Here is an 11,062-nt window from a genome sequence, read left to right on the forward strand (position 1 = left end):
TATCTGTGCAACTTGACTTGTGCTGCCATATGCTCTTGTCATCCTTGGATTAGCCAACATGACATCATTCCTCATAACCTGTGGCAGAAACAATATGTGCAGGGTCCTCATTTTTAACCGCATGGTGGTCCTATGCCAGGCTGTTACAAGAGCCATAAGGAGTGCAGCCTAGGGCTCCACCTGATCCTGGCAGGAAGCTTAATCCTTCCTCTCCATATGTAGGTGTCATATGTGAGGCATCATAATTTCACTATAGCCTTCCTCTGAATCTGGCATCTTTATAAGGAAATCACTGCCTGGATGGCCCAGGATGTTCACAGGCAGACTGGCAACTTGTTCTGCATTAAAGGAAAAGAAATTAAAGATGCCTGTGCCATCCATTTGTGATGATGGTAGAGGCACTCCTGCTTGCAGATCAGGTTTTCTAAGAAGTTCTTGGAAATGAGGCAAAGTGATATGAATTTGTCATGCTCATGCTGCCTGTGGTGGTGGGTGATAAAAAGCCTTCATTTCCTGGGAGGAGACAATAGCGAGGGAAAGGAGGACATTTGGCCTTTGGGCCTTGAGAGGGTATCATCAGTGAAGTTGGCTCTGAAACTTCTGTCCTGGCCACATGTTTGTGGACTGTCTCTTAGTCAAAGCACATCACCACTGCTGGCCAGCCTCTTCCACCAAACTTGGGGCTGCCCTTTCCCCAGAGCAGCAACAACCCCAGATTCCCTGGCTGATGGAGGAAGAGGACGTGGACTTCCCAGATGATCTGCTCTAGGTCTTGACACTGAAGCTATCAGAGAGAGCAGAAGCAGAGCACTGGTGAGTCTATTTTTTGATCACTTCAGTTTGAGTGAAGGCTGGGAGGGTTTCTGTGATATATTTCTAGAGGGGCTAACATAAATGGCTCCAAGGCACTTGCCACATAAGGGAAGTCAAAAATACTACGTCTCCAATCTTATATTAGTACCTTCACCAACCTTAGCGGGCTAACTAGAATTGTATAGATATTATATGGCCTTCAACACTATCCTAGCAACTTACACATAGGAGCTAGACCTTGCAAGCATACCGTATGCACCCAGCAACTGCCTGCCATGACCAAATCCAAACCAAATACACAAGCTACCTCAGCTTTGTCCCATGCTTTCTGCACAGTATCATCTACACCAAAGAACGACAGCAGCTTGCACAAGGCTGTCCCCTACTTCCACCCCAAATACACAAGATTCATAACTTTTCCAGCTGTTTGATTTGTTGTCCTTCATGATTTACATGAGCTGTACTCCATACTAGCAAGGGGGGGGGGGGGTGTCAACCCTTTCAAGCCACAGTTACTCATGTTGCTGATCAAAACAGTTCAGGCTGACTAGTCATTGGACCTGACCCTCTCCCAAAACGAGTCTGGTGTCTGGTTCCTCCTGTCTGGCTATTAGTGAAGCTTCCAGACCTCTCCCTTGCCTTGCCTGAGTCCTAGAGGATCAGTCTCTTACACCATGGTGCTGTAGTGACAGCAGAGTGTATGCGGAAGGCTGGCAGTAGGCACAGTCTCTTATGAAGGGCTATATGGGGGATCTTGGGTTTGAATGTAAAGAATGTAAAGAATGTCTTTTTTTTCAGGGCAAAGCATAAATTTAGCATTTTAGGAAATTATGATAGTAAAAATGATACAGCCTTAAACAAAAAATAATGATAATGCTTTCTGAAGGACTGAACCAGCCATACAGGTCTAAGAATGACTGAAAGCATTTTTTCCAATTGTGTCAAAGGGCCTGTGAGATTCAGTGACTGGGAAGAAATATCACCAGAATACATTTTATGACAGACAAAAAGCCCGTGGGAGAGACCTGGAGACAATCATCTGGATGCACACAATGTTGCAAACCATGTTGCTCTACTAAACCACATACAAGTTGAACTAGGACTAGTAGAAGTAAGTAATGTATATGCATAAAAACAGGAACATTTTTAGGGTGCATGCTATCTATAATACTTGCTAGGAACAATGCTATAATAATGCTGGCTAGAAACACACATAGATGGACAAAGGCCTTTGTAGATTATATCACTGAATCAAAACCATGACACCACATTTCTGAAATGATGAGAAAGTCTTAAAATGTCTCTCCCCTTACCTCTTGGCTGAAGGATGGGTACCCTCTCCCTACACAATTATTATTCTCTCTGGGTGAAAAGGAATAGGTGGGGGGAAGACTGAGCAATGAACAACAGAAAGTTCTTAAACCCTCAGGGTCTTCAAAACCATCATATTTTTAAACAGCAAGTTGAGAGCGGTCAGAGTTTCTGTTCAGATAAATGCAGGTACTTACTTAACCTGGTATTTGAGTTAGTGGCAGAAGTGCTGTTTTTTGTTCATGTTTTAACAGCTATTACGTTTTGATTAAGGCTCCCCTGGATAATAATTTTTAATGGAACTTGAGAAATTGCAAATGGCTTCAAAAAATCACTTTTTAATTTGATGAAACAAGCAAGGAATAATACAAAGGGTAAAAAAGCATCAACATCCTGCTGTCATCTAAGAATATTATGGGAAACTTGTAAATAAAGAAAACAAATCAATGGCCAGTTCACACTTCATGAACTGCCTAACAACTTGCAGCCAGTTAATTACACACCTTTAAAATGCATGTACAGGAGAAATGATTCAGAAATAAGCTTCTATAATGAGAAAGGACAGCACAGAAATACTGATTCCACTCAGGGAAATCTAACCCCTTACATTTGACAGTGCTTGAAAGAATGTACTGTATGTAATAGCAAAATATTCATTAGCTGGTTTATATCAAGCATATAATAACCACTAATTTATGACAATTGCTCTTACATTTGTCTTTTGCTACTAAAGAGTAATCTCTACTCCTCAGTTAAAAGGAATATAAGGGTTTACCTGTCACCCTTAAGAACTGAATGCTAAAAGTGTAATTATTTTTGATTATATATATTGAAGGCTATAAAATGATAAGTAATATTAGGGTTGAGTTACTTTCACATTTCTGAATATTTAGGACCCATGTAGCTCATTCAATACAGTAGTGCCACTGCTATTAGCAGAACATGGACTTCATACCAGCTCTGCAAAGCATCAGGACTTGTCAGGCTTTGTCTGAGCTTGTCCTGGCATGTCTCGAGCTCCATTTTAGCTTGTTTACCTGTAATAGCAATTTTTCTAATGACCAGGTGGTTATGGTCTAATTTATTTACTTTTGAGTAATTTTGTGTAATTGTATGATATAACAATAATTTTATATAGACATTAGTAACAAGCTATTACTCTGTTAGAATTAAATATTTATGACTCTAAAATCATAATGCAGTGCAGAGCAATACAGTCTTGGTAGAGGGGAGGCACAAGATGACACTGGAGACCCTGGGGTTATAAACAAGTCACCAATGGTCAGCTAAAAAATATGCAGACCTGGGAGCTAGGAAAAGCCAGTTTTAGGGTACAAAGAACAAATATTTAACATATGTAAGACACTCTATATAGTAAATCCAAATGTCACATGGAGTTGCAGACCAGTTAGGAAACAGGAGGCTCTACAATATGATAGAAAACATTTAGAAATAGCCCCAAGTGTACCCTAGAAAAAGGGAAGAAACATCATGCTCCCCTCAGCAAAGAGGAAGAAGAAACCCGCACCATCAACATAATACTTCTCCCACAAAGAGCTCAGGACACTGATGATACACCATAACCCCCACTGAACTAAAGACAACACCCTTGTATCCAGCGAGGCAGTGAAAGGGTGAACATAACACCGGAGAGAAAGAGGTGGATGCTGGGAAGTGTGTATAACAATTTAAACTGTATTATTATTGATCTTTTTTATCTGTAGTAGTACTGTTTTCTTTTTTTCTGTAATTATTAAATCTGATTTAATAGTTCTTTGATTAGATAGTCAATATTTCCATTACACTAGCAGTGTAAACTCTGGACTTTGCAAATGTTTGCTTCCTTTTTTCCTATGACAAGAATTTGATGGTAGCAACTGTTCCTTCAGGAAAGTCCACATACTGAAGTCGATCATGATATGTTACTTATATGTTTTCTGCCCGTCAAAGATTATGTCAGTTTTACTGACCATAGTTAGGATTTCAAGAATAATTCTCCTGTGTTTTAATTTTTCTCCTTTTCTCTGATGGAGAGGTAACAACACAATTTTATCCTCTGCTGCCTGCTTGACCAGTCAGAAGCAATATCTGATTGGTTGTGTTTCAGTATGCATAAAGCGTAATGTAAATGATATGTGATGGTCAAAAGACTAATGACACTGAAGAACAGAAGGGTAATTATGATTTTCTAATAATCTCTATATCAGTAACTTTCATACAGTGTCAGAATCAACACAATCAGAATTTTTTCTCTCTGTATAAGCGAAGACAATTGAACCATCGGTAATTGCAAACTATTAACGTCAGTAAACGAGTTCTGGCCTGTGCTCCCTCCAGTACTTGATAACAGCCTTCACCTCTCTTCCAGGGAACTCTGGCGCAGGCAGGGTGGGATGCTTCTCCTCTTGCCACAGACGTCCTCTACATGTGTACACCTGAGTAAGTCATCAAGGCTACGGAAGAGAAACAGGCTCTTCTAAAATGTGATTTATCTCATTTCTTTCAAACATACATCTCTGGATGACATGAATCCTGTCCAAGAAGGGTCCTACCTTACTTCCTTGACATATGGAAAGTCTAGACAAATAGTTCTTATATGGATAGCTATATTTGTTATAGGTATATACAGGCTGGCAGATGACGCTCACTGAATATAAACCTAAAGCAAAGAAGTTTTTTTTGATGCTGGAAAAAAACTGTGTAAATGTATTGTCTCAAAATCCATTTTTTTGAGCCCGGAGGATAATGGGGGCTAGGGGCCTAATAATGTAAGGTCCTAGTAATGTTAGGGACTAATAATGTAATAAAATGGAGATGTGTAATAATAAAATAATACTAAAGATGCCACTTTTTCCAGCACATTAGCAGGTTTAGGATTTAGGTTTAGGATTTTATTGTCCTCTTTCGTGCCATACCAACCATTGCTGCCCTTGGGTCACAGGTCCTTCAGGCCATGGTTGGATGGCATGTTTATCAGCAATACCTGTTTAAGCAACCAAGCTGCTTGAACCTGTGCCTGCAATGCCCATGCCCTTTTTTTTTTAGGCACCTTTTTCATGCCAAGGTCAGGGGGCCATTCTGTAAACAAGGTCAGTGAAACAGTCTGAGATAAAAAAATATTCATTTCAATGCTGCTGTTAATTTCAGTGGTCCAATTTACAGCATTGCCCCCAAACCAATTCCATTAGCATAAATTGGGGAATACTGAACTATAACAGGAGGGCAGGTACAAATGATTCTGGACCGAGGAATGAGGAAATGTTTTGCAGGAAAGCTTAAGAAACAAAGAACTATGGAGATGGAGAAACAGAGTACAAGCATAAGAATAAGCATAGTAGCTTTCTGATTAACAAAAGATTGGTTTAAAGTGATAATTACCATATATACATATATATATATACGAATATATACATATATATGAAAAGGCTAGGGACAGATGAGTGAACAACTGCTTAAGAATGAACAGGTCTTTTTACTTTTTTTTTTTGTTTGAAATATTTCCTAATTCATTCTATGCCAGTTTGTAGAGACTTGACTGTGTTATATTAATTTATTTCTAATATTACTCCCCAGGAGCACAAATTTTTGCTGTTGACAGCAGGAGTGCAAGTGTTAGTAATGCATCATGACTGGGCTTCCTTCTGGTTATAAGCTTGAATTGCTTTTTATAAATACCGGAAGTGGCTGAACACATATCAATAAACATCCCAAGTGCATGGAGATTATAAAAAAAATTCCCATAATTTCTGGGATTTTATGTTGGATATTGATAGACATACCTCTTTAGAATAACATAAATATTCAATACTATGCAAACATTCTTTGAATATCCATTGCTTTAATATATGAAAGAAAATAAACAGGCCTTAAGTACCCTACAGATAGGTATATTTGGAAATGTATGGTACTTGATTTGAACTCCAAGGTGTTTTTTTTTTTTTTTTTTTTTTTTTTTTTTTTTTTTTTAGGTAGCTCACACAACCTTCCATGCTCTTAAAATACAAAATGAAATTAAGCTAGTAGAAACTGAATTTAATGTATTTTTAGCATAAAAATCATAAGCTTGCTGCAGTCTGCTTAGATTCTTTCAAATGTATACTGTGGTACAAGAGTTTTGTAGATTGCCAAGAATGTGTTAATTCTCCTCTCAACTGAAAAACAACTGAAGAGCCGGTTGAAAGGGCATACTTTTTCTTTATTTCAGCCACTGATGCATCAAAGCATGGAAGCATCAAAACATTTTCAGTAGTTATTTGTTACTTCAGAATTGAAAGCAAAATAAACCATTCTCTACTTCAAGGTAGCAATGAAACAGCAGTGCGGATATTTGGAAAAAAAAAAGGCAAAAATAAAATGGCATGAACTTTAGTAATGTATCATCTGCAGCTGGTAACTTTACTGTCTTTGAGAGACATTATTCTATCTACAAAAAATAAAAAATGGGAATGGGTATATCCTGCCAGTTGTTTAGCACATATACCACATGCATATCACAGTAAAGGAAGCTGCAGATGTCATTATTTGATTTTAAGAGGTGTACATCAAAAGTCTTTAATCACTTTTATCTGCTGAAGTGTTTCAGATGGAAGTATTTCATATTGTCAGCTTTAAATGCATGGAAACATTGAGGAACAGCCCCTTAAGATGCTTCTCTAATTTTGCAGCTGAAAGTATACTATAGCATTTTCCAGCTATACTTTTTAACATTTTGTCAAGATTTTCCAGTTAAAATTTTTTATGTTGAGGATGATGTAAATGAAGATGATGGAATCCAGTGGCTGAATACTATATATATTCTTGCACAATGTGCTGAAAGCTTAAAGTGAACACATAGCTCAAATGTGCTAATGTTTAAGAAATAAAGCATTGAGTAAAGGCTAATTGGCAAGAAAAAGTTAGTAAGAATTATGTGTTTGTAAGTGTAATGCTTACCATGTCAAGGGAAAACAAAAAATGAAACAGGCTAGCAATCACTGGTTTACATTAGGTAACAAATATGTGACATCGTGTTATTTCAGCTAATAAAAATCACATTAAAGCTAATTCTGCTTTTTTGTGAAAAAAGTTGGTTTCTGAGAAAATTATAAGCATTACTGAAAGATTCAGATTTGACAAGAGGCTGGATATGTCTTGTTTGGAATACTGTGTAACAAGAAATTTTATAGAGTATGTATATATATTTCAAGAGCCTTGTATTAGGAAGTGATCTTGGAATCTGTCAAGTTCATTTCATTAATAAGCATGTCTAGGTTTACATATTGGTTTTTTTTGATAGTTTTAGGTTAACTCCTATCTCAAAAACTGTGGGAAGAACATTTTATCTGCGTAAAAATACAGTCAGACTACAGGTACCAGCTATACATTCACACTTTCAAAGTTGACCTTCACAGTCAAGATAATTATCATTATAAACATAAATAATTTTATACTCTGAATTTAAAACAATGATTTTAAAACTAAGGCTACAAATACTGATCACTGAGTCAGACCAAAATGTCATCTTATCTCACACTGTTTCTGACAGTGGCCAGACTAGTAGTAGTAGTTTCCCAGCATCCCTCTTAGAGACTTCCTGAGCCAGATGTAGTTTCTATGTACATATTAACCCATATTGGATTTCTCCTCCGTGAACTTGCCCATCTTCTCATGAAGGTGTGTCAACTGTCCTGAATAACCTCCTGCTTCAGACCATACTGGCACCTACAGTAGTAGATAAAAGCACACAGACATTATAAAATTCTGCATGAAATCACAAATGCTAATATATCCATCTTTTTGAGACAGAAAATAAAAATCTTCATTCTGTAATGAATGTAGAATTGGAATTATAATGAATCCAGTTCTGATTAATAATGTCTGGAACACTAGCCATCAGCAGCCATCAGTCTAGATGAAACTAGATATGCACTAGAAACTGATTGGCTGAACAAAAACCTTCATTTTTCCAAGTGGGTTATAACGTATGCAATTTACACAACAGGTTTGTACTGGAAGATTAATATGTAATATTGGAATTTTCAAATAATATTTAAATATGTTTACCTTTATCTGAATGCCATAAAATAGCTGCAATGATAGACTGTGTATTCAGATCTCCATCTTAATCACTGATGGAAATTAGGACTGCAGCTATCCAACAACAGTTTGTTCAAGTATCTTAAATAGCAAATAAAGAGACTTAAGACTGAAGATTAGATCATGCATATTATATGTTATAATATGGATCCAAGGTGTTTGCTGTATCATCTAAATGATACAAAAGAAACTCCTATTACTGTTTTTTGAAAGAAATACATAAATGAATGTTACAAAGTAGGATTTATATCTCCACACATCTTTCATTAGAATTCAGTACTGTCACGAAGATGATGTATGGTCTTGGCTGATGTCATATTTTATGTGGCTTTTCCTCCACTTAGTAAGTTATAAGAGGCACAATAACGCTTAAAAAATGAGGGCCTCTGTACTCCTGATATATTTCATCCCTGATGTTTTAAGCACACTGCCTACTGTTAAACAAAAATATTACAGGTTTTACAGTTCCTTACGTTTAGCCACACTATAAGAGGAAAAGCTGAATGGTTTTTCTGATTTATGGTGATTCACACCAATGGATATAAGTCACATTCTAGTTATCTGAATAGAGAAATCATGTGCTTGACAAGTCAACTGCCACTTTTCTAGTTCGTAGACTCTTTTTTCCTTCAAACATCCCTGAATTTCTTTTTATGGCATCCTCATAAAAGACATCAGCTGCTTTGATAATTTTTGTTAAATTTCACATTTAATAACATGTTTTAGAATAAAAAGCTCTACAGAAAAGCAATTTTCAGAACTATCCACAAGAGATACTTTGTATAGAAATATAATCAAAATAGATATATATAGGCTAAAAATGTATATTTGGGGGTGGGGGAGATTACAGCAAACAGACAAGAGACTTCCTTTCCCTCCAGCCTCAGGAAGCAGCAAAACATGAAAACCCTTATCATTTCCGCCACTGGAGTCATCTTTCACAGGCCTAAACCTCATGTTAGGGCTGGGACCATCACAGTATCTTAGTTCTTCTTAAAACTGTGAGGAGTAGGCCAGCTTCGAAGATGTAAGAATGAGAAAGACAGAAAGCAAAGTTCCCAGTTCATTACACCAGCAGAAAATGGCTATTGTAAGAGCAAACAGAGGGAAGGCATTTTGGGAAATGAGGAAAAAGGCAGGGCAGATGCAGATGTCCTCTTCCACTCATTGGTATGAACATTTGTCATGTATTCTCTCTCTCTCTTTCTCCTCCTCCTCCTCCCCCCCCCCCAGCCTTTCTTCCCTGCCCCTGGACAAATGAATTGTAATAGAAATTTAATGTAATACATAGGAAAACTTTGCTTGCTGTTATACCAACCAATAACCCAACACATTATACCTCCATGGTAATTCATAGGAAGGATTTCTTCTTAAATTATCTATTAGGGAAAGTACATTAAAACACCTACTGTCCTAGCAGTCAGGTGCTCCTCCTGTCAAATTTACATTGCGGGGGTACATAAGGAAGAGAATGCCATGAGAAGTCAGAAGTTGGTTGGAAAAAATAAAAGTAGAATTTTGTATATTTTCTCTTTTAAGATAATATATGGATTTTCTTACATTAAAGATAATGAAAAACAAGGAAAATCTTGTTCATTCAGGTCACATACATACAGAACCAATTAGCATATGCTACCAAGTGCTGAATCTAAAGGAAAATATGTTGTCTATACTAACTGCCTTACAAATACTAAAATGTAGATTTCCACATACATTTTTACTGAAGTTTTCTGTCTTTCAAAATTAATTTCAATTATTTCAAAGTATATTGAAACATCTTGTATCTTTGCTTTTGAAAGAGTTGCAGTTTGGTTTAGTAAAATGGTAGTAAAACAGTGAAATGTACTTAACTTCTACAGAATATGGTTTAAAAAGTCTAACTTAATTTCTTTAAATGGATAGTATTTTCATCCACCGCTCTTTGCTTCTTACTAATTTTCACCTGCCCCAGTGCAGGCTCTTCATGGGCCGCAGTCCCTCAGGGTTGTCCCTGCCCCAGTGTGGGTCCTCCATGGGCTGCAGTCCCTCAGGATGGTCCCTGCCCCAGTGTGGGTCCTCCACGTGCTGCAGTCCCACAGGGTTGTCCCTGCCCCAGTGCGGGCCCTCCACGTGCTGCAGTCCCTCAGGGTTGTCCCTGCCCCAGTGCGGGCCCTCCACAGGCTGCAGTCCCTTGGGGATGTTCCTGCCCTGGTGGGGGTCCTCCATGGGCTGCAGTCCCTCAGAGTCCCTCCGCTAGCATGGAGCACCTCCTCCAAGAGTGAGCCTCCAGCCATGTCCCCAACAATGTCTCCTTACACACAACATCTCTGTTTCTTCCTCCACCCACCAGAGGCTGCAGCTCTTTCTTAAATACGTTTGAGCAAAAGCTCCATGTGTGCTCCTGAAGCTGGTTGAAGTTTTGGCATGTGAGGGGTTGCTCCCACTGTTTTCAGAGCTGGCTGGACCTGGCTGTGACCAGCTCAGGGCAGCTCATGGCCTCTTCCCACATAGGTCACCCCTGCAGCCCCCTGCTATCAAAGCCCTGCAATTTATGGCCAATAAAATAACCTACAATTACATGATATTCTGCTTCATTACAAAGGAGGAAATATGTATTTCTCAAGTATTTTACAATTAGGATTCTTGCAAATTTATCATAAAATAATTCTGAAAATATATATGTATGTTGTGTCTGTTTTTGGAGGTTTGCCTGCATTAACCTTTCTTCACACATGACTTGGATGGCTTGGAATGGGAAACAGTGTGATGTGAGGGAGTGGAGGTGTTACAAAGCATGTGCAATCTTTCTACCCTGATTCAGAGAGCAACAACTCATCTCTGTACTTTATGCAAAGTAGAATGACACTAATTTATATTGCAGTTG

At 38.0% G+C, this 11,062-nt stretch overlaps 1 long non-coding RNA gene across 1 annotated transcript; it reads left to right on the forward strand.

The window, feature by feature from the left end:
* The first annotated feature begins 553 nt into the window (after positions 1-553).
* On the forward strand, positions 554-10,856 carry LOC112960639. The gene is made up of 3 exons (XR_003251808.1): positions 554-813; positions 1,761-1,924; positions 4,493-10,856. It is a non-coding gene; the product is annotated as an uncharacterized LOC112960639 (long non-coding RNA).
* The last annotated feature ends 206 nt before the right edge of the window (positions 10,857-11,062 follow it).

The sequence above is a fragment of the Apteryx rowi genome, unplaced genomic scaffold (genome assembly GCF_003343035.1).
Source record: "Apteryx rowi isolate R43461 unplaced genomic scaffold, aptRow1 scaffold_984, whole genome shotgun sequence".
Lineage (NCBI taxonomy): Eukaryota > Metazoa > Chordata > Aves > Apterygiformes > Apterygidae > Apteryx > Apteryx rowi.